Raw genomic sequence first — 24,764 nt, forward strand, 5'->3', positions numbered from 1 at the left:
ATTTGGTATCAGACGCTTGACAATGGCTTTTTCGTAAATGCAATGTTATTCGTAGTTGACCGTGAAATGTGATTCAAATAATCGGACTTCGTATTTAAATCGTTTCCAAAGACTGCTGCGGTAGGTGCGGACTCAAAATCTAAATCTCAATATTAGAATAATTTGCCAGCCATGTCAATACGTCGTACAGAGGTGACTGTCTACTAAACATAAAAAGTTTACACAGTTAGTTAAATCAGATATATTCAACGAATAAGCCTACAGTTAAATAATTCTACTTACTTTCATAAATATAAATTCTTTACAGAATCGAGTGCCTAGTGAGATTACAACTCGCAGTGTTTTTATATAACATCCAATATGGCATGCAAATGTGCCTTTATAGTTGGCAAAGTAGGAACCAAGTAAAAAGACTCACCAGGCGGCCAACGACTGCAGACGGGGTCTCCCGGTCGATATATTACTTCAATATTTTTTATTAATTAGAAAAATTGGCTACGATGGGAGAGTTCAGGAGCAAGAAATAAAAGTGTAGTGGTTTATGAAAGGGTTTATTAAAGAATTTTGGGCGTTCATAGTAAATTGTAGAACTTGATTTGTACGAGCTGCAAGAATACTGAAGCAAATAGTGCAAACACGTTCGTAAATTCGATAATGAACCTTTTTTCTAGAGATATAAAAGAAATGGCAACTGCAGTAGAGCGCGGCTTCAACATCTGTGTAAACCAACCAACTGTATGCCATACCAGTAGCTTACAGTGATGACCGCTATAATGTCACACGAGTCTGTGTCAGCTTGCCTCATTTGACTGCATCGCCACTCAGCCACATGAGCGAGACATTTCCCCGCTCCAGTGGGGCTCCTGTGACGCTGTTGTTGTTTTCGGCGCCAGTGTTTTGAAGCGGAGCCGGCGAGTGCTGGGCGTTCCGAGCGCGGCGGCGGCCGCAGATCGATGGCGCATCACCCGCCAGAGGTCACGCCAGCCCCCGCTCGCCGAATTAGCCGCTATTCACCGGCCCCTTGCTTACACCTTGCCAGCTTTTTGTTGTCTGATGCAGCCTGAAATTGCAAAATCAAAACAAAGACTTTACATGGAAGGAAAATTCCCAGCCTCACTACTCCTACATAGCTGGAGATTGCAAGAGGACCTTAAAATCCCGCAATGCTGCTTATAAAACCTACACATTCAAAACGTCAGTGACAGTTCCACCTCAAACATATCCCATAGTCTATCCTGGAACCCTTGTCATCCTTTACAATACCATCCTCTAAACAGAATTTTACCCAAAGCCGGCCGGAGTGGCCGTGCGGTTCTAGGCGCTTCAGTCTGGAACCGCGTGACCGCAACGGTCGCAGATTCGAATCCTGCCTGGGGCATGGATGTGTGTGATGTCCTTAGGTTGGTTAGGTTTAAGTAGTTCTAAGTTCTAGGGGACTGATGACCTCAGACGTTAAGTCCCATAGTGCTCAGAGCCATTTGAACCATTTTTTTTTTTTTTTTACCCAAAGCAGTAACAACCCATCTAAAGTCCTCGTCTTCCTCAAATTTGATAAACCACCCTCTGAAATCTCTCGTCAGTTTTCTGCAAAATCCTTCAAAAGTGGTTCAAATGGCTCTGAGCACTATGGGACTTAACTTCTGAGGTCATCAGTCCCCTAGAACTTAGAACTACTTAAACCTAACTAACCTAAGGACATCACACACACCCACGCCCGAGGCAGGATTCGAACCTGTGACCGTAGCGGTCGCGCGGTTCCAGCTGGTAGCGCCTAGAACCGCTCGGCCACCATCGGCCGGCGCAAAATCCTTGAAACCGCTCTTACCCATCATATCCACGACCACCTTGCAACCCACCTACCTAACCCCAACAGCCAAGGTAGCTTTCGTCCCAATTGTTCCATCGATGACCAACTTCTTTACCTTATCCACTTTATCTCCGATGAACTAAGTAAAAGAAAATCCACCATATTTGTCTCCCTTGATATCCAAAAAGAATTCGAGTGTGAATGGTACTCTAGATTGCTCTTCAACCTGCAAACCCCGCACTCTCAGTGGTCTGTGTCCGCCTTGTAGCATCCTTCCTTCTCCATCGTCCTAAATATGTCAGAATCAACCGCTCCTGTTACTGCTTGTTCCGCCCCACTGCAGGTGTGCCTCAAGGCTCTAATCTTTCATCCCTCCTTTGCATCCTGTACACTGCAGACTGAGTAGTGCACGGATCGCGTTTATCCCATTTATTGTTTGTCATCTTCTATTACGGTATTGCCGCCTCGTTTTCTTATCCCATTTACTGTCGTCACTAACTTCCTGACTTACTTTCCCGTGAAAGGCAGCAGCAGCGCGTATCGATTAGTGCGGTGTCGCACCATCTCTGGAGTGACCGATAGTATTTCCGGATCGTCGTGTGTCTGACAGTCAGTTCGGGACGGACCAGCAGTGCAGTCGTGACTCAGCAGCAGCGAAGTCAAGGGACGGAGCGCCGGTGAGGCACCGACAGCCAGTGCTCGCCGGCCGCTGGCGACACACATGAACTGTCCGACGGAGGGAGATTGGAGCGGGACGACCGTCGGTTGGTCGTTCGGTTGGTCATCTCATCAGCCAACGTATATTTGATCCTTTCACTGTTTCCGGGCCTGGGCAGTTCGTCAGCTGGCGAGGAAATCTCCGAGGCATGTTGTTTGGCCGGGCTCACTAGCGGCCTCTATGCAGTGTGTGGTGCTGCTCCCATTGCTACGAGGTTCGTGGCTCACCGATCCTAGACACGAAAGTTGAGTTTTGATTTAATCTACCAGCAAGTCAAGACTGTTCAAATTCTGTCGTTTGGAGTTCTTTATTGGGTGTTGGGATATTCCCACGAGCAACAATGTGGTTTTCAAGTTGGAAAATTCTAGCCACGCTCCGGTATAGTTTTACGGTATTTGCTTACTTGAAGTGCACTAGCGGAATCTTCTGCCTTGTAGTTGTTGACGTTCCGGTTACCTGCCCTGGCCGTTGACGTAAATTTCAGGCAGTGTAGTTTCCTCATCGTGTTGTTGCTGTCCAGCATAGTGTACAGTTTGGCAACTCCAAGTATAGAATGAAATTTTCACTCTACAGCGGAGTGTGCGCTGATATGAAACTTCCTGGCAGATTAAAACTGTGTGCCGGACCGATACTCGAACTCGGGACCTTTGCCTTTCGCGGGCAAGTGCTCTACCAACTGAGCTACCCAATCACGACTCACGCCCTGTCCTCACAGCTTTAATACCGCCAGTACCTTGTCTCCTACCTTCCAAACTTCACAGGAGCTCTCCTGCGAACCTTGCAGAACTAGCACTCCTGGAAGAAAGGATATTGCGGAGACATGGCTTAGCCACAGCCTGGGGGATGTTTCTAGAATGAAATTTTGACTCTACAGCGGAGTGTGCGCTGATATGAGCTTCTGTGAAGTTTGGAAGGTAGGAGACAAGGTACTGGCGGAATTAAAGCTGTGAGCCTGAGTAACACAGTACAGTGTACAGGACAAACCCTTGACTTTTGAAAACTAATAAGGAATGCGCATCTTCTTACCATCCAACACGAAGTCCCAAACCTGCTAAAACTACTAACAGGCTGCAACTTTGGTTTACATCCTTACACCATTATCTTCACCTCTAAGTCCCTTATCCGTCCTATGCCAATGTTGCTTGGAAATCTGCCCCTCCTAAGTTCTACAAATCCCTTGAAATCCTCGAAAATCCTGGAAAGATATGCACTCCACCCTGCCTTCTACATCACCTTCTCCAACTCGTATCCTATACCAACTCATACACTCCCTACACCTTCTTCTGTATCTAGAACACCTCCAGATACAATACATTAATCGCAAAACCCATCCCTCCTACTAATCACCAATCCAGATATCCTGTTGCACCATTACATCCATATACCACCTTCCATGCATCTATATGCCTCGTCCATCCTCCCCAGCCGGAATTTCAACCAACTTTCACTCCAAAATGACAAAATCCATCCCGGGATATAGCCCTCTTTCGAACCCTACTCACAACGCTCCACCTAATACCATCCTTCCATTTTCTCCCTCTCCCTTCCTCCACCTTGCTGACTTAGTGGCTACCCGCGGTTCTAGATGGCTCCTCAGACATAATAATTCCACTTTCATCACGATAATTGTCGTTTTTAATTATCGCCTACATCATTCACATTATCATGAGCGACTATATTTCAATTGTCAAGTCCTAAAAATCATCAATATTTGCCGTCAGTGTGGTTTCTTTCTACTTCCAGTCCACCTCGTTGTGAGGAACTAAAATAAAGGAAAAAGAAACCGCTGAAAGAAAAATACAAAAGATGTTGCTCCTGTGATCTTCAGTCCAAAGACTGGTTTAATACACCTCTCCACGCTAGCCTATCTCGTGGAAGCCTCTTCATCTCTGTATAACTACAGTAACCTACATTCATTTCAACCTGCTTACTGTATTCAAGCCTTTAGTCACCCTCTACAGTTTTTACCAGCCAAACACCCCTCCATCATCAGATTGTACCCCCATGTCTCAGGATGCGCCCGGTCAACAGATCTCTTCCGTTAGTCAAATTGTCCTACAAATTTCTTTTCTCACCATTTCAACTCACAACCTGCTCATTGAGCATTCTTTTGTAGCTTTGCATTTCAAAAGCTTCTGTTCTGTTCTTGCTCCAATTGTTTGTCGCCCGTGTTTCACTGAAACACTGCCCTTCACTCCTGCGCAGATGAACCTGCACCACGGCAACGGTTCACTGTTGACAATTTGCATTTTATGTTCAATTTAGTCCAAAAAGCAAAATCTACGAAAGGTACACTGGTAATCCCAAAAATCATGACTACCTGCTTCATGCGTGTTGGTCCTCATCTGGAACGTAGTACAACAGTGATTATGCGTGACATGGATTCAACGAGTTCTAGTATGTTTCCGGAGGTATGTGGCCCCAGAGGCCCACGCACAGGCAACGCAGTTCCCGTAGATTGCGGACGATGGTTTGTGGAGTGGGCGCTCGATAGCGTCCCAAATGTGTTTTACGCCAAATGTGTTCTGTCGGGAACAGATAAGGCGAATTTAGTGGCGACGACATTAAGCTGAGTTCACTAACATGCACCTCAAACCATTGTAGCACGATTTGTGCCTAACGTGTACAAATAATACATGTAACCCAATGTTCTGTACTTCACAGAAAAGGCATAGATTCCAAAGAATAACTTTGGCCAAAAGAGTGCCAACAAGATTATCATTGATTGTTATCTAACAATTAAGTGTACTGCACAACAATTATCGGAAACAAACTTTCTATTCAAGTCATTAAATTACTGTAGATAGCCAAAATTTTAACTATTTACGTAACTCAGACTGACTGAGATATTGGTTACTGAATGATAATTTATGGTTGCCACCTCATGCTTGAGTAAAAGCTATGAAACGGTATCTGTTTGATTGAATAATGTTAGCAAAAGTTACTGTCTTGTGTGTAGGGCGGTAACGTTAAATTCACACATTGAAAAATCAAAGAAAAATGCCCCGATTCATATATACGAGGGCTATCCACAAAGTACATTACGTTTTGGAATTAAAAATAAATAAAGTATTGGAAATTTTTTTTATTGTATACAGATGAAAGCCACACTTAAATACTACTTTTCTACATAGTTGCCATTTAAATTAAGGCACTTATCGTAGCGATGCACGAGCTTGGAAATTCCTTCGTCGTAAAATTCGGCCGCCTGCGCCTTCAACCACGTGGTTACCTCTTCTTGAAGCTGTGCGTTGTCATCAAAACGCTGCATAGCCAACCACTTCTTCATTGCTGGGAGTAGGTGGAAGTCGCTCGGTGCCAGGTCGGGACTGTACGGCGGATGAGGGAACAACTCCCACTTAAAAGATTCGAGAACTTCACGAGTGGCATTTGTCGTGTGGGCCCGGGCGTTGTCGTGAATCAGCAAGATCTTTGAGCCCAACTTTCCCCTGCGCTTGTTTTGTATTGCTCTTCTGAGGTTGTGCAGAGTTTGGCAATACCTTTGAGAGTTTATTGTAGTGCCTCTTTCCAGGAAATCCACAAAAATCACAGCTTTTCTGTCCCAAAGGACAGTCATTACGTGGTTGAAGGCGCAGGCGGCCGAATTTTACGACGAAGGAATTTCCAAGCTCGTCCATGCTATGATAAGTGCCTTAATTTAAATGGCAACTATGTAGGAAAGTAGTATTTAAGTGTGGCTTTCATCTGTACATAATAAAAAAATTTTCTAATACTTTATTTATTTTTAATTCCAAAACGTAATGTACTTTGTAGATAGCCCTCGTATATTAGTCTCAGTCTTCTGACTGGTTTGATGCGGCCCGCCACAGATTCCGAATTACTCTCTTAAGTCAACCTCTTCATCTCAGAGTAGCACTTGCAACATACGTCTTCAATTATTTGCTGTTTTCCTCTACAATTTTCACCATCTACAACTCCCTTTCATACCATGGAAGTTATTTCATGTCATCTTAACAGACGTTCTACGTTATGTTTTATGAAGTTAAATACCCACGATTTTAGCAATAAAGTTCAATAAAATTTTTCAGATAGCAGTAGTCATTATCAAATGTAAAATTGCTATAGCCAGGGTTACATTCACATAAATTATAAAAAGTGGATGTACTTATGTATGTACACACATCAAAAAAAGTTTTGCATCATCCCGGTTCCCAGAACTCCTGAATACAGACGTTGACTGTGGATATCGTGTCACAGACACAGTCCCTTTGACTCTTCCGAGATGTCTCTAAACCCGCCCAAAGATGTAAACAACCAAGCATGAGCATCGCCTATCAGACGGAGGGGGTCCGACAGACGATCAGTTCCGGTCATTCCACCAGGAAGGAGGTACACGGCTCTTGTTGTCAGTAGTTCAACCATGCCTAGACGATCAATACAGTACCGCGGTTCGATCGCGTCCACATTGTTACTTTGTGCCAGGAAGGGCTCTCAACAAGGGAACTGTCCAGGCGTCTCGGACTGAACCAAAGCGATGTTGTTCGGACATGGAGGAGATACAAAGAGAAAGGAACTGTCGATGACCAGCCTCGGTCAGGCCGCCCAGGGGCTACTACTGCAGTAGGAACCCTGACAGCAACGCGACCATCGTGCACATGTTGTGAATGACTTCCTTCAGGACAACGACATCGCTCGACTAGAGTGGCCAGCATATTCCCCAGACATTAACATGCCTGGGATAGATTGAAAAGGGCTGTTCGTGGACGACGTGACCCATCAACCACTCTGAGGGATCTATGCCGAATCGCCGTTGAGGAGTGGGCCAAGCTGGTCCAACAGTGCCTTGATGAACTTGTGTATAGTATGCCACGACTAATACAGGCATGCATCAATGCAAGAGGACGTACTACTGGGTATTAGACGTACCAGTGTGTAAGGCAATGTGACCACCACTCTGAAAGTCTCGCTGTATATAACATGCAGTGTGTGGTTTTCATGAGCAACAAAAAGGTCGGAAATGATGTTTATGCTGATCTCTATTCCAATTTTCTGTACAGGTTTCGGAATTCTCGGAACCGAGGTGATGCAGAACTTTTTTTGATATGTGTATGTTCCACATGTCCTCCTAAGTCAAGGTATCGATTTCAACCAAACTCGGTACACATAGCATTTACTGTCTAGAAAGACTGGTTTAATACACCTCTCCACGCTAGCCTATCTCGTGGAAGCCTCTTCATCTCTGTATAACTACAGTAACCTACATTCATTTCAACCTGCTTACTGTATTCAAGCCTTTAGTCACCCTCTACAATTTTTACCAGCCAAACACCCCTCCATCATCAGATTGTACCCCCATGTCTCAGGATGCGCCCAGTCAACAGATCTCTTCCGTTAGTCAAATTGTCCTACAAATTTCTTTTCTCACCATTTCAACTCACAACCTGCTCATTGGGGGTAAGAACCATCCACTTATCAAACGAGTGGGGGCCAAAAAGCAGTGTAGGCCAGTGAATGTACCAGAACAATTACAACATTTTACGACACTTAGTTCACTAGATACCTCAGCAGCAGCGAATGCGGGAAAAACTACCGAGTCATATAAGACGTTTACATTCGTTACTACTTTGCTACCAACTCTATTGGCAACACTTTTCGCAGACAGTATCACATTTTCCGCTGAATGTACTTACCTACAAAAATAGTTCAGGACATATGAAGACGAACAGAATGAGATGCGTGGGAAACTACCGCAGCTTGCATGTCGTTTTAATTTAATACTTTTTTACTACTAATTCTGTTCACAACACATTTCTCAGACCGTAGGCACATATACCACTGGATGTACTTGCAAAATTATATCAGTGTGCAGCACGTAGTTCAGGAGATACAACGTCGTAAACGTTACGCTGTGTGATAATGAAACTGCAGGGCGAAATTCGTTGGGTGAAATATGTGTAGAAATACGCGTGAAATGTATTTAATATGTGTGAAATATGTTTGACATGTGCGTATGCGACCAGGTGAAAAAAGTTCATCCTAAACCCCTGGAACTATTTCAGTCAAATTTGGTGTACTTTTTAATTACAATATGGAAAAAAATACTGTGGGGGTAAGAATTGCCACCCTCCTATTGGGCTGAGTGCGATAACTTGGAGAGAGAAAGGAGGACGAGGCGATGGAGAGACAGCGAGTGGGAAGAAGGGTACAAATGGAGAAGGAGGAAATGGACAGAAGTAGGTGAGGAGGAAACTGGCAGAGGGGAGGGGAGGAGATGGACAGAGAAAGGAAAGAGGAGGAGATGGACAGAGGGGGAGGATGAAGTGGGAAGAAGCAGCCAGACAGAGGGGAGAAGCAGGTTGACGGAGGGGGTGGGGAAGGAGGAAATGAACAGAGAGAGGGGGAGGAGAGTGGGTGGTTGAGGGGGAGGACAGAGAGAGGGGTGGTAGAGACTGGCAAAGAGAGAAAGGGGTCGAGGTGATGGGCAAAGAGAGGAAGGGGTAGAAGTGATGAACAGAGGTAGAGAGATGGATAGAGAGCGGAGGGAGGAGAGGGGATAAAGAGAGAGAGAATGGGTAGAGAGAGGGGGGAGGAGGTGGTAGATAAAGAAGGAAGGAAGACAAGGACAGTGCGAGGGGGAAGGAGGAGATGGACAGAGAGAGAAGGGAGAAGGAAATGGATTAGCAAAAGACTGGAGGAAATAACTAACTGGGCATCGCCAGGTTCCTCAATTAGTAATACATATACAGAACACAGAAAATATAATCACTTCTATGTAAATACAGAAATTAGCTTCACTACGCCATTATTTTGCCGTTATTCTTAATATGCAATAAATTTCTTTCATATAATTGTAGAAAGCAGTTAACGAAATGTATCCCAATGGTATATGAACTACAGCTATCGCTGCTTCTAATTTCATGAAAAAGCCAAACTTAAGTATTAGTGGCCAATGTATTTCAGTTCTTTTAAATCAAATAACACGTCTTTTAGTAATGTCTCACTTGGTAATTACAGTGACAGGAAAGGATCGTATTAATGGTTGAGCGGGAAACATTTGATTATTCTAGATAAAACATGTGTGCCGAAGTGGGGCCACTATAAACCGTAAAATTAGATTTATATATTAATACCTTCAGCTGCTTACGGGCGTTGATATATACCGACGGGGACAGGTGAAACTGTGTGCCCCGACAGGGACTCGAACCCGGGATCTCCTGCTCACAGGGCAGACGCTCTATCCACCTCAGCCACCGAGGGCACGGAGAACTGTGCGACTGCAGGGAGTATCTTGCGCAGGCCTCCCGCGAGACCCACGTTCTTCCCTTATATGTCCACACACTACATTCGTAGTGTCGCTACCCAACACACTCATTACTCGTGGAAGGCATTCTTACCAAGTCCCGCAAGAGTTCGGGTAATATTTGTGCATATGCACAGAAGAAGAAGGTCATGGCCGGTATTGCCAGAACTACACTACTGGCCATTAAAATTGATACACCAAGACGAAATGCAGATGATAAACGGGTATTCATTGGACAAATATATTATACTAGAACTGACATGTGATTACATTTTCACGCACTTCGGGTGTATAGATCCTGAGAAATCAGTACCCAGAACAACCACCTCTGGCCGTAATAACGGCCTTGATACGCCTGGGCATTGAGTCGAACAGAGCTTGGATGGCGTGTACAGGTACAGAAGCCCATGCAGCTTCATCACGATACCACAGTTCACCAAGAGTAGTGACTGGCGTACGGTGACGAGTCAGTTGCTCGGCCACCATTGACAAGACGTTTTCAATTGGTGAGAGATCTGGAAAATGTGCTGGCCAGGGCAGTAGTCGAACATTTTCTGTATCCAGAAAGTCCCATACAGGACCTGAAACATGCGGTCGTGCATTATCCTGCTAAAATGTAGGGTTTCGCAGGGATCGAATGAAGGGTAGATCCACGTGTTCACCGGGATGTCGCCAAACACGGATGCGACCATCATATGCTGTAAACAGAACCTGGATTCATCCGAAAAAATGACGTTTTGCCATTCGTGCACCCACGTTCGTCGTTGAGTACACCATCGCAGGCGCTCCTGTCTGTGATGCAGCGTCAAGGGTAACCGCAGCCATGGTCTCCCAGCTGATAGTCCATGCTGCTGCAAACGTCCTCGAACTGTTCGTGCAGATGGTTGTTGTCTTGCAAACAAACGTCCCCATCTGCTGACTCAGGGATCGAGACGTGGCTGCACGATCCGTTACAGCCATGCGGATAAGATGCCTGTCATCTCGCCTGCTAGTGATACGAGGCCGTTGGGATCCAGCACGGCGTTCCGTATTACCCTCCTGAATCCACCGGTTCCATATTCTGCTAACAGTCATTGGATCTTGACCAATGCGAGCAGCAATGTCGCGATACGATAAACCGCAATGGCGATAGGCTACAATCCGACCTTTATCAAAGTAGGAAACGTGATGGTACGCCTTTCTCCTCCTTACACGAGGCATCACAACAATGTTTCACCAGGCAACGCCCGTCAGCTGCTGTTTGTGTATGAGAAATCGGTTGGAAACTTTCCTCATGTCAACACGTTGTAGGTGTCGCCAGCGGCGCCAGACTTGTGTGAATGCTCTGAAAAGCTAATCATTTGCATATCACAGCATCTTCTTCCTGTCGGTTAAATTTCGCATCAGTAGCACGTCATCTTCATGGTGTAGCAATTTTAATGGCCAGTAGCATATATACTACTTATATGGATATGGTGTCTGTTCTTTCGGGCATGTCCGAACACAAATCTATTGTACAATAATTGGATTTTCGTTTATGGAAAACCGCGCGATAGCAAGGTGCGTAATGATTCACTTTTGAAGTGCACCATTATAAATCTACATTACGTGGAGCAGTACTGAACAGTTTTTAATGATCTTAATGAGCCCCTCGTTATTAATATATACAAAGGCAGTGCTGATTCCATACTAGTAATGAGCTTGTGTCCCCAGACATAAATGTGAGTGCAACGCGTGTACGTCCGTGGTTACAGACAGTGTCACTCATTAGATGCATAACCATTTTAAAAAACTTAAGAGGAAAGATAGCAAACATTTCTCAGCATATCCTTAATGTATTCGGTGGTGGACAAGACAGTGAACTTCCGAATGCTTTGGAAAAGATACTATTTTCTGTTCGTGAACAAATGTATTCGATGAAAGAAATGTTAGCGACAGAAACTTACGTATCACAGTCAAAAGGAAGGAAAATACAGAAATACAGTATTAGTTCAGCAACACTACAAAATGGAAGGCTAATTATGTGAAATGAAATGGACAGTGGTGTAGGAATACCCTGACATCAGACTTACTTTACCTAAAGCGAACCAGTACAGTGAAACTTTGTATGTATATTTGTATGGTTAGCAGAAATGTATGTTTGGCTCTCATACGTGTCTCCCTTTATTAAACAGTTTTTTACAATAAATATTTGTGTTAACTATTCAGATATTTTCTGTGGGTTTTTTATTTCACTGATTAATTTTCATGTAATCTGAGATAAGTAAATCCTTCATAAAAATAATAGTGTGTGAGACTTTTAATGATTTACCATTTGTGTAAATATAAAGGCTGATGAAGGAATTGTATTTCACAGACTGCCTATAGATTAAGATATCAAATATCTTTACTGTTTTAAATGTGGGATGAGCTTTGCGAAGATTGTTTACAGTAATTTATTTTCAGTGAATAGTACTAACAAAAAGTAATTCATTTCATTAGTGTGTTGCATAGTCAGTATTTGAAAAACTGGTATTGTAAAAGTAACCCGTCTCTATTGGACATTCAGACAGCTGATTAACTTTTGAAGTGTTCAGTACAAAATGAAATTGATTGCCAGTAACGATTTTTCTTTCTTAAATTGGTTTCAAGCTTCTCTTAATACTCAAAGTAGATATACTGGCATTGTACTGTATTTAATATTTTGCGGCAAGGTGTGTGCAATGACAATTTATTTATGGTGATATTAAGTTTTAGGGGACGGGAGAAGGGAAGAGAGTTGTGCCGTCAACTCGTCTTCAACAGCACTAAAAATAAAAACTCATGAACTGATTTTATAACTTCATTGTTAACTCGTACCACCTTATTTTCCATTGGCTAGTTGCAAATTATTTTTTCTTATTATAATTGTCATGTCTGCTTTCAGATACAGAATTAAGTTCTAATCGTTTCTAAAGTTTGTCTGCACTGGAGGCAATCAGTACAATATCAACACCAAAACGAAAATGGCTCTCATATATTACATTTATATGTATTTCTGCTTCTTTTTCACAGTTTAAGAATCTGAACACTTCTTCTAGTTATGTTAAAAATAGTTTGTGATATGGAATCTCCTTGCTTGATAACCTGAGGTAATAGCACAAGTGACAAAGCCGAGCTTACAGTCTAATATACTCCTCATGTAATAAAACTGGAATCATGTTGCAAGCTAAAAGTCGCTTCAGGCAAAAAACCGTGACAGAGATTAGTCTCAGTTGTATCTTCATATCACCTGGAGAATTTTCGTCCATCTAATTACTGAGCCGATACTTTACATAAGACGACGGTAGTATTTCGTTTCTGGTATTGACGACATATCAACGGCAAGTTAGGCAAGTTAGTTACACAGTGGACGGCTTGACTGGGATACACCAGCAGCGTTTTACTGAGTTCATCTGTCTCACCCGTCTCCAGGATAACAGCTGTGTTGACAACTGGTTTCTTTATAAAAGGTAATAATGAACTACAATTAGAAGCGAAGAATGCAGATGGAATTAAAGCTATAATTAAGAGAGGTAATTAACAGAAATGGCATCTGTGCTTCTTCTTTATTAGAAGTGGCATGTGTACTATACAGTTTCTTTTGATGTGTGAATTTGAGTCCTGTCTAGGAAGAATTACGTGTTTTTTGCCTTATTGTCGACATATCTGCTACACAGAGAGCGACAGCAGGCGAAAGGCGAAGCATATTCCTGTGTGGTACTTAACTCTAGAGACAGCGATGAGTTTGGAAACGGAATGACGTGTTGTTTTGTGACTGCTGCCTAACAGCAGCAGTTAAAAGTAGGGGTAGACTGACGTTTGTTGAAGCAGGCAAGGATTCGTTATGTAAAACAAGTTCGAAAAACTGGTAAATATGGATGATATATTTTTCAATTTTCCGATGGAAAGTGTCTATTTAGGCTTCGTGATGCATGTCAACACAGTAAATTTCTTTTCAAGGCCTTTCAGATTAAATTATAAGTAAATTGTTCCACAAAAACGGAGGTGTATTTACTTAGTACATTTATTAACATTAAAGCAAAATAAGCTCCTCTCTTCGTACTACGACTTTTGGACACCTTTTTTAATTCCTTTATCCGAGTATAACATATCACGATACATAGATATTCTATAATACTAACACGAATTCTTTACAGACGAATGGAAAAACTGGTAGAAGCCGACCTCGGGGGAGACCAGTTTGGATTCTGTAGAAATGTTGGAATACGTGAGACAATACTGACCCTATGACTTATCTTAGAAGATAGGTTAAGGAAAGACAAACCTATGTTTCTAGCATTTGTAGACCTAGACAAAGCTTTTGACAATGTTGACTGGAATACTCTCTTTCAAATTCTGAAGGTGGCAGGAGTCAAATACAGCGAACGAAAGGCTATCTACAATTTGTACAGGAACTAGCTGGCAGTTATAAGTGTCGAGGGGCATGAAAGGGAAGCAGTGGTTGAGAAGGGAATGAGACAGGGTTGTAGCCTATCCCCGATGTTATTCAATGTGTATATACAGCAAGCAGTAAAGGAAACAAAAGAAAAATTTGGAGTAGGAATTAAAATCCATGGCGAAGAATTAAAAACTTTGAGATTTGCCGACGACATTGCAATTCTGTCAGACACAGTAAAGGACCTGGAAGAAAAGCTGAACGGAATGGACAGTGTCTTGAAAGGAGGGTATAAGATGAACATCAACAAAAGCAAAACGAGGATAATGGAATGTAGTCGAATTAAATCAGGTGATACTGAGGGAATTAGATTAGGAAATGAGACACTCAAAGCAGTAGATGAGTTTTTCTATTTGGGGAGCAAAATAACTGATGATGAACGAAGTAGAGAAGACATAGAATGTAGACTGGCTAGGGCAAGAAAGCGTTCCTGAAGAAGAGAAATTTGTTAACATCGAGTATACATTTACGTGTCAGGAAGTATTTTCTGAAAGTATTTGTATGGAGTGTAGCCATTTATGGAAGTGAAACATGGACGATAAATAGTTTAGACAAGAAGAGAATAGAAGATGTCGAAATGTGATGCTACAGAAGAATGGTGAAAATTAGATGGGTAGGGCACATAACTAAGAAGGAGGTACTGGAAATCATTGGGGAGAAGAGGAATTTGTGGCACAACTTGGCTAGAAGAAGGGATCGGTTGGTAGGACAGGTTCTGAGGCATCAAGGGTTCGTTTAGTATTGGAGGGAAGTGTAGATGGTAAAAATCGTAGAGGGAGACCAAGGCATGAATACACTGAACAGATTCAGAAGGATTTAAGTAGGTTGCAGTAGTTACTCGGAGATGAAGACGCTTGCACAGGATAGAGTAGCACGGAGAACTGCATCAAACCAATCTCTGGACTGCAGACCACAACAAAAACGATATTCGATTTATTGCGACGTTCGCCAAAAAAGTAATTTCATGTTGTACTGCTCCAGTCACCCGAGTAATGTGTTCCAGGAATTTCTTTTTCTTTCAGATATCTTTGTGGAGATCACGCTGCTAGCCTAATTCTATCAAGAGAAATGCAACTGAAGAGTGATGTAAAGATGAGAATAGTAGGTTGACATTCCAGCCCGAGCAAGAACGTCCAGTTTTGATTGTTGTTAAGTAGGTAAGTGTAGTGTGCAAGTGGTACAAGTTTTCACGGTACCCATGTATCGTGAATACTGGACTCAATACATTGTGTAGTAACCAAGGAGATGATGCTCTTCTCAAACAGCAATAACTTTTTAGAAACGCATTGAGCAGCATGTGCCAGCTTGACATGTCCTCAGGCGTGTGTATCTGGATTTTTTTTTGTTACATAATTTCTTCCTGTTTTTGCAAAATGGAACCCATAATTTACAGTCGTCTGAAATAATTAACACTATTTTGTTAACATGACTGCATTTCAGTGACAAGTTAATGTGTTTCCTCAGCTATCGTTTCGTAATTTTACGCATTTAAATTCTAGCAGTCTAGAGTTTTCCCAGATACCTTTCTTGTGTAGCTCGAGACAGAAATTATTCGTATTTTGGAAGCAATAAACCGTATAAGATAGTGTCAGCGGACAAACTTTTGCTTGGAGTAAAAGTTACAGACCACAGACAGGTGGGGTTTACGAAATAATTTCAGCGTGCGTGAGGCGGAAGAACTCTATTAAGTTGGCAACACGCAATCTGTTACAAGGCTTGCTGGGACACAGCACCCACGATGTCCCGCTAACGACTCAGCGGGCGCCAGCGACTGCGGAGGTGGGGGAAAAACAAAACACAGCGCAGGCTGAGTGTTAGTTATATTCAGCAGATGCGGGCAGCGCTGTCAAAGGCTTCCTTTGATATCGCAGACGTTTCTGCATGCATGAACGTTAGACAGGTCACCATGCGGTGCCGCTAAGACGTCTAAATTTAGAAATCAGCAGACGTAGGATGCGGAACCGTCAGTTTGTGGACTCTGGTCGTCTCTCGCTCAGCACTTGCGAGAAACCGAGGCTTCTGCATTTTCTCTCGGTCTTAGCAGAACTGAATTTAAAGTGTCTCTGGTTGCAAACGAGTGTAAAATCTGTATAAATCTGGTATCTTCGAGATATATGGGAGACTGGAAATTCGTCTCAAGTGATTCGGCAATACCGGGAAAAAGGAAATCAGTACTGTTGAACGAGAATTTCAGCCCTCCATCAGAGTTTAGATTTGTAACTGGAAATTAGAGTACTATACGTAGTCTACAGGTTTTTTGCGGCCTCTGTGATGAAAATAGCGAATCCACATTTCTTGAGTTTTAGTGGTGTATGGGCCATATTTAGAAGCTGGTCAATGATGGAGCAGTTGAATGAAGAGCACGTATTACAAAGTGAGATTCATTTCACTTGAGGGACAATATTTTCTATCCTGCGGCTCGTTGTTACGCTCTAAGTGACTGCTGTTGTGTAGTATAATGAAGCATCAGGTAAAGAGATTTTTTTATCTGTTGCCTGTCGGAGATATAGTGACTATGAATTGTGCAGCATTAATATACTTGCATTATGTACAATGAATATAACGAGTGGCTTGTTGGTGTTTACGTATTTTGGAAGCGTTGGAATTAGATGACAAAAGGTAGAGAGAGGTATTTACACGGTTATAGCTACAACGTGGGAAGGAGTAGTCGAAAATATGATTGGATGGAACAAACAAGACTTCTGGACCTTAAGAGAGGGTTGGGTTTACTATTTTCTTCAGAAGGAGGTGACAGGTTGCAGATTTTACTTACTGATTGTAAATGAAATCTTCCAGAATGAGATTTTCACTCTGCAGCGGAGTGTGCGCTGATATGAAACTTCCTGGCAGATTAAAACTGTGTGCCCGACCGAGACTCGAACTCGGGACCTTTGCCTTTCGCGGGCAAGTGCTCTACCAACTGAGCTACCGAAGCACGACTCACGCCCGGTACTCACAGCTTTACTTCTGCCAGTACCTCGTCTCCTACCTTCCAAACTTTACAGAAGCTCTCCTGCGAACCTTGCAGAACTAGCACTCCTGAAAGAAAGGATATTGCGGAGACATGGCTTAGCCACAGCCTGGGGGATGTTTCCAGAATGAGATTTTCACTCTGCAGCGGAGTGTGCGCTGATATGAAACTTCCTGGCAGATTAAAACTGTGTACCCGACCGAGACTCGAACTCGGAACCCGAGTTCGAGTCTCGGTCGGGCACACAGTTTTAATCTGCCAGGAAGTTTCAAATGAAATCTTATTTTTCATGGACAATTTCGAAAAACAGTTCCTAGAAAATGAACCCCTCAGTAATAATATTAAATACTGGTACAGATATGTAGATGTACTGTGTATGTGGACAGGTACCAACAGACAACTGAACACATTCCTAGAGCATCTAAATTCACAACACAAAACCATACAATTCACCATGGAGCTAGGTGAAAAATCCATTAACTTTTTAGACCTTAACATAGATATCACCACAAATACAGACTTTCAAAATTTACAGTAAACCCATAAACCCTCATGTTCACAACACCCAATAACACAAAAACATGCAGCCTTCGATTCCATGGCACATCGCCTCACATCCATACCGATGTCAAAACAGAATTTCCAAACAGAAGTAGACACCATTAAATATATTGCATATAACAATGGCTATAATCCTGAATTAGTTGAAAAAATCCTGCACAAGAAACAAAGAAGGAAAATCTTGCCCTACAATTATGCCCCCTCTGCAATAGCAACTACACTAAAAACCAACTGGTGTTTTATACCATATCTAGGTAAGCTACCAGACGAACTAGCCAAGCACTGAAAGCCCAAAACTACAAAACATAGTTTTATGTGAGAGGCACTACAGCTAATCTGCTATTCAACAGCAAGGACAAAGCAGATAAACTAAGCAACAGTGTGTGTCTACAATATAATCTGCACTGACTGCAATAAACTGTACACTGGTCAAACGGACTGGGCCCTACCAACAAGGCTGACTGAACATGAACGCAGCTGGAGATTAAATAAACCATACTCCACCTTTGCTGAACATGTGCTCATAGGAGGACACAAATATCTAACACACACAGAAGTGCTACATATAGCCAACAAAGGCAGAAAATTCAGCCTACTAGAAGCACTTGAAATTAACAAAAACTTAGGCCTGAATCCCCAGCTGGTTCTAAATGCCGAATTGCAACTGAGCACATCACCGATCTTAAACTTTATACAATAAAGTAAAGCTGCTACTAACCACTAAGTGTCCCAATAGTAAACAAATTCACACCCCAATAAAATGTAATATTCCTTATGTGTTTACATTCCTAACTGTAACTCAACTATAACAATGTATTATTTGGCATATATTAAAGCACAATTTTCTAATAACAAAATGTAACCGCCAAAGAAAACATCGCTCTTGTACAACCAACAATTAAAGTTCAGTGCAACTGTTCACAACAAATACCAAAAAATTGTAAATTTGTAGTAATGTGTATTCTAGTAATTATAAATGTTGTCATATATGGTACCAAAAAACCATAAAATGCGATGTTAAAGAAAAGTTTTAGAGAACAAAATGTCAAAAGACCTGTTTGAAAATTCCAAAAACAACACCACAACTAAAGATCGTATGCAAGTGCGTTGTATCTTAGTCCAGAATGTCTGGTTCGTAAGAACACAAGCTCCTTGTAAACAATAGCCAGTAGTTATCTGAAGATGGCCTAATAAGCTGAAAACTAGTTCATACAAATAAAAATCAGTAGAACAAAAACACCGGCTAAGTTTCATTCAACCCTCGACACAAAATGAAATCTTTATTTGTTATTCTCTCCCAGTTCAACTGACCCATCGGCTGGTGATGCAAGCTGCCTAGCTTACATAGGCGCAGGCAGAAACAGCAAACAATATGCCTAGCCAAAACATCCACACTTATATTAAAATTTATTGAACCGGATGTGGATAATAATATCGGGTTGTAATGGGAAACAGGTTATGATCAAATAAATCACGTAGAAAAGGCGCAAATTCTTATTTAGAACAACCTAGTATAAAATCTATCAAAATTCTAAATGCAATGGTGCTGCCACATGGTTACATAGAACGGAGCAGAATACATATAAGAATAATCAGAGTGTCATTACTGATTTGAAGTTTTGATTCAATGAAATGATTAAAATTCAAGATCCAGCAAACACGAGAAAGTTAAAGCTAGCCACCAAAGTTCCCATATTATTATATAATTACTTTAAGTCCCTACTTGGTGAAGTACTCCAGAAATAGAGTCCAAAAGTAGCCGTAAAATTCTTTGAGTACATTCACAATATATCGCTGCATAGCTGAAAACGTTCGAAGTCCGTAACTTTGTTATCTTCCGCCGATCAGATAATCGAGTGACATGGATTCGGCATAGCTTCACAGTCGAACGACTCTGGTGTTTGGATTCTGCGGCCTGTATTCAGAGTTTTTCAAACACTTTGTATCAAATGTCTAGGGGTGATAGATTGTGACATGTGCAACAACGTTTGTTGGAAACAAAATATTCGCTGCTTCCAGGCGATGCTAGGCGTCTTGTATTGGTTATGCCCCCGAGAGGTGGCAGTGTATAGGCACTCTGCAGTGTACGTATGCCGTGTGTGTTGCTCCATGTGAAAGGGTGCAGGATGAGCCCATTAAAGTTACTGATTCTCTCCAAAAATATATTTCCCCGCAAGGAGACACTCGTTCTTAAAGTTTCCTGATCACTTCATGAATTTACTAGGCTGGATGGTGTAACAAACGTGCTTAGTAGACCGTGTTAGTTTCAGCGAAATCTGTCATCCCAGGGCACGTGAGTACTATCGGATGCCTACCGTCGCCGGGAAGCGCCAGCGACCATTTAGTGTCTAACGAAAGTTGTTCCCCCTGACCCGTAGACGTTTGTCGCAAAGACTTCAAAAATGGTTCAAATGGCTCGCAGCACTATGGCACTTAACTTCTGCGGTCATCAGTCCCCTAGAACTTAGAACTACTTAAATCTAACTAACCTAAGGACATCACACACATCCATGCCCGAGCCAGGATTCGAACCTGCGACCGTAGTGGTCGCGCGGTTCCAGAATGTAGAGCCAACAACCGCTCGGCCACCCCGGCCGGCCGCAATGACTTCGAAATGCCATATATACACTGCGGAAAAGAATTAAGGGATCATTTTTTTCGGAACTTCGTAATTGCCTCCCATTCCGAAACATAAGTTTTAACCCTTTCGGGACCCGAGGCCCGTATACGTGGCCCGATTGTTGCGCCACACACCCAGCGCTGTATCTAGGGACTGGACGGGGCACATCCTGACAAAAGGGTAATTGTTCTGGCTAATTTCAGGTAGGGATCGTCAATGCCTTCTTGCTAAATGTCATCATAGCAAAGAAAAAGGAGCGACACCAAAGAGTCATTTGCAGTTCCGGAAGAGTCTCCTCAAGGAGCTTTTGGGCGACGTCAGGGCTCAACCAACCTATCGAGGAAGAGGCCACGCTCTATGGTGACCAACACAGCCTGTGCCATGCTATTGCAAGAACAGACACCGGAAAACAGGAGACTGTGTCGTTTGCAGTGATCGCTCCAAGTCAGGATGGCGAAAACGGTCCCCCTTTTTTTGCGAAATTTGTCCGTCCAACCCTTCTCTTCATGTACCTGAGTGCTTCAACAGGTATCACAAAGTAGCAAAGTACCGAAAGGACTCGTACAATACGGTTGCCTATCGAAAAATCGATATGCCAAAGTTGTAAAGTTTGTTTTAAGCAAATTTTATGAAATTTTGTATTTTATTGATATAAATTAAATTTTTCATCCCTCAAAACGGACTTTTATTTTTCTTCCCACGGACGTCTCATAACAGGTAAAACTGTGTTTTATATGTCGTTTTAAAGCTAAAACTTTAAAGAATAAGATACAAATAATTTTAATATGTCTAATTCAACGCTTCACCTCTCGACCACAAAAAGTAAGAAAAAATCAAATTTTTCTTTTTTTCTGTTTTAATACCACCGCCAAGTCCAAAAGTGCGCGATATGTTTTAAGCTTCATTTACAAAAAAAAATTACACCGATAAGTCAAAAACTAGATTTTACAAGCGATGAAAGAAACCTAACGGAAATGGACCCCGAATTGCTCCGCTTTGGAGAAACGCGCTCCGTCCCGAAAGGGTTAAATTTGGCTCAAAGGTGCCTTCCTCTGTAACAGTGCAAAAGTGTGGCTCCCTGCGACCTCACCCCCGGGATCGACGACGCTACGAACATCAAGGCAAGGACACGTGCGAATAAAGACCAGAGTTCAGAACTTCCCGTGACGTATAAAATGGATAAATGACGTCACATTGGCACCAAATTTCGCTGAAAATCACTCCTTGGACACGTCACACGATAAGGAGGTCGTCACATCCCGTATTACCTACATGTCATCCTTTCTTTGACGCCTCTGCGATGGAGGTCAGAACCACGACGTTCAGCACTGAAATCACGCTGTGTGACCGAGGAAAACATCGCACATGCACTGCCGCTCAACATCTAAACGGCCTCAGGGGGTGGCACAAACGGCGTCAATGAAACCGACACTTTCCTTGGGACGTTGATTCCCACTCATTTCGCTGCCAAAAGGGACAATTCGCGGTGTGATGTGCAAAAGAGCGACGTTCTTCACAACTTGTGGCACTGTTGACACCTCTTATGCGATTAAAGTCTTCTCGACCGACATCATAGGGCCACAGACCCCTTCGGGTACAGTGCGACTGCAATTTTTACTCTGATGTGTGGGGTGGAACCACTACGGACCGTTCAAAACCATTCGGCGAAATTTGAACGTGATTTAAAGCAGTAAAGGGTCCTTATGCTTTTTCAGTGGTCCTGCTTCACGCCATCCTGTGGTGTGATCACAGAGGAGTGCGACATTGACACATGAGTTCGTCAAATCCATCCGTGGCATCCACCCGCATTTATTGGGTATTTTAAAAATGTGCCTTTACAAAAATAAAAAATAAGTAAAAAAAAAGAACCTGGCCTTCAAGATGTGACAGGTGGTTGCCTACCTGCAGACGCCTCAGGCGACTTAAGTTTTTCTACATGTAGATACAAGGTACATTTTTAAAATAGTCAATAACAGTGGGCGGGTACCACCGAGAACAATAATAAAACTAAACTCCGTCCGATCAGGCCATGGAGGCCCAACGGTACCGACTGGGCGCCGTGTCACCCTCAGCCCACAGGCATCACTGACGCAGGTGTGGAGGTGCATGTGGTCAGCATATTGCTATCCTGGCCATATGCCAGTTTACCGAGGAACAATAAGAAACTACATTTGTAAGCCGAAAGACGTTGAAACTGTGTGCTGGACCGAGACTCTAACTCGGGACCCTTGCCTTTCGCGAGCAAGTGCTCTACCAATTTTCTTTTTTTTCTGATCTCAATTTTTTCGGAATTGTTCATTAGATATGTTCGGGGTGGAAGCACCATGACACCTGTTATAGTTGATCACTAATCGGTTCACTCAGTTTTTTTTTAATTACAGAGGGCATCTAACCCTCTGACGGAACACGCTGAGCTACCGTGACGGCGACCAACTGAGCTACCCAAGCACAACTCCTGACCCGTCCTCACAGCTTCAATTCGGCCAGTACCTCGTCTCCTACCTTCCAGATTTCACAGAAGCTCTTCTGAGAACCTTTACGAACTAGCACTCCTGGAAGAAATACTGCGGAGACATGGCTTGAAGGAACTAGCACTCCTGGAAGAAATACTGTGGAGACATGGCTTAGCCACAGCTCAGGGAATGTTTCCAGAATGAGACTTTCACTCTACAGTGGAGTGTGCGCTGATATGAAACTTCCTGGCAGATTAAAACTGAGTGCCGGACCGAGACTCTAGCTCGGGATCTTTGCCTTTCGCGAGAAAGTGCTCTACCAACTGAGCTACCCAACCACGACTCACGACCAGTCCTCACAGCTTCAGTTCTGCCAGTTGTTTAAACGCTCATGTTGTAAAAGGTATTACTCTGCATTTAAGTGAGATTCTGGGAATAATACACTACTGGCCATTAAAATTGCTACACACGTGCTACAAACGCGAAATTTAACCGACACAAAAAGATGCTGTGATATGCAAATGATTAGCTTTTCAGAGCATTTACACAAGTTTGGCGACGGTGGCGACACCTACAACGTGCTGACATGAGGAAAGTTTCCAACCGATTTCTCATACACAAACAGCAGTTGACCGGCGTCGCCTAGTGAAACGTTGTTGTGATGCCTCGTGTAAGGAGGAGAAATGCGTACCATCACGTTTCCGACTTTGATAAAGGTCGGATTGTAGCCTATCGCGATTGCGGTTTATCGTATAGTGACATTGGTCGAGATCTAATGACTGTTAGCAGAATATGGAATTGGTGGGTTCAGGAGGGTAATACGGAACGCTGTGCTGGATCAATCCGGCCTCCTATCACTAGCAGTCGAGATGACAGGCATCTTATCCGCATGGCTCTAACGGATCGTGTAGCCACGTCTCGATCCCTGAGCCAACACATGGGACGTTTGTAAGACAACAACCATCTGCACGAACAGTTTGGCGACGTTCGCAGCACCATGGACTATCAGCTCGGAGACCATGGCTGCGGTTACCCTTGACGCTGGATCACAGACACGAGCGCCTGCGAAGGTGTACTCAACGACGAACCTGGGTGCACGAATGGCAAAACGTCATTTTTTCGGATGAATCCAGGTTCTGTTTACAGCATCATGATGGTCGCAGCCGTGTTTGGTGACATTGTGGAGAACGCACACTGGAAGCGTATATTCGTCTTCACCATACCGGCGTATCACCCGGCGTGATGGTATGGGGTGCCATTGGTTACACGTCTCGGTCACCTCTTGTTCGCATTGACGGCACTTTGAACAGTGGACCTTACGTTTCAGATGTGTTACGACCCGTGGCTCTACCCTTCATTCGATCCCTGCGAAACCCTACATTTCAGCAGGATAATGCACGACCGCATGTTGCAGGCCTTGTACGGGCCTTTCTGAATATAGAAAATGTTCGACTGCTGCCCTGGCCAGCACATTCTCCAGACCTCTCACCAATTGAAAAGTCTGATCAATGGTGGCCGAGCAACTGGCTCGTCACAATACGCCATTCACTACACTTGATGAAGTGTGGTATCGTGTTGAAGCTGCATGGGCAGCTGTACCTGTACACGCCATCCGAGCTCTGTTTGACTCAATGCCCAGTCGTATCAAGGCAGTTATTACGGCCAGAGGTGGTTGTTCTGGGTACTGATTTCTCGGGATCTATGCACCCAAATTGCGTCAAAATGTAATCACATACCAGTTTTAGCATAATATATTTGTCCAATGAATACCCGTTTATCATCTGCATTTCTTCTTGGTGTAGCAATTTTAATGGCCAGTAATGTAATTACAGAGGGCATCTAACCCTTTGACGGAACACGCTGAGCTACCGTGACGGCGACCAACTAAGCTACCCGAGCACAACTCCTGACCCGTCCTCACAGCTTCAATTCGGCCAG

At 43.2% G+C, this 24,764-nt stretch overlaps 1 long non-coding RNA gene across 2 annotated transcripts in view; it reads right to left on the minus strand.

The window, feature by feature from the left end:
* Positions 1-534: 534 nt before the first annotated feature.
* Positions 535-24,764, minus strand: part of LOC124796283 — a 124,366-nt gene continuing 100,136 nt past the window's right edge. Inside the window, exons 1-2 of one of the 2 annotated variants that reach the window (XR_007016736.1) lie at positions 8,177-8,314; positions 535-1,060 (exon numbers count right to left, since the gene is read on the minus strand). This is a non-coding gene — a long non-coding RNA (uncharacterized LOC124796283). Of the gene's footprint in view, positions 1,061-8,176; positions 8,315-24,764 lie in introns of those variants that run through there. The other variant, XR_007016737.1, reaches the window with a different exon arrangement.

The sequence above is a fragment of the Schistocerca piceifrons genome, chromosome 4 (genome assembly GCF_021461385.2).
Source record: "Schistocerca piceifrons isolate TAMUIC-IGC-003096 chromosome 4, iqSchPice1.1, whole genome shotgun sequence".
NCBI classification, from domain to species: Eukaryota; Metazoa; Arthropoda; class Insecta; order Orthoptera; family Acrididae; genus Schistocerca; species Schistocerca piceifrons.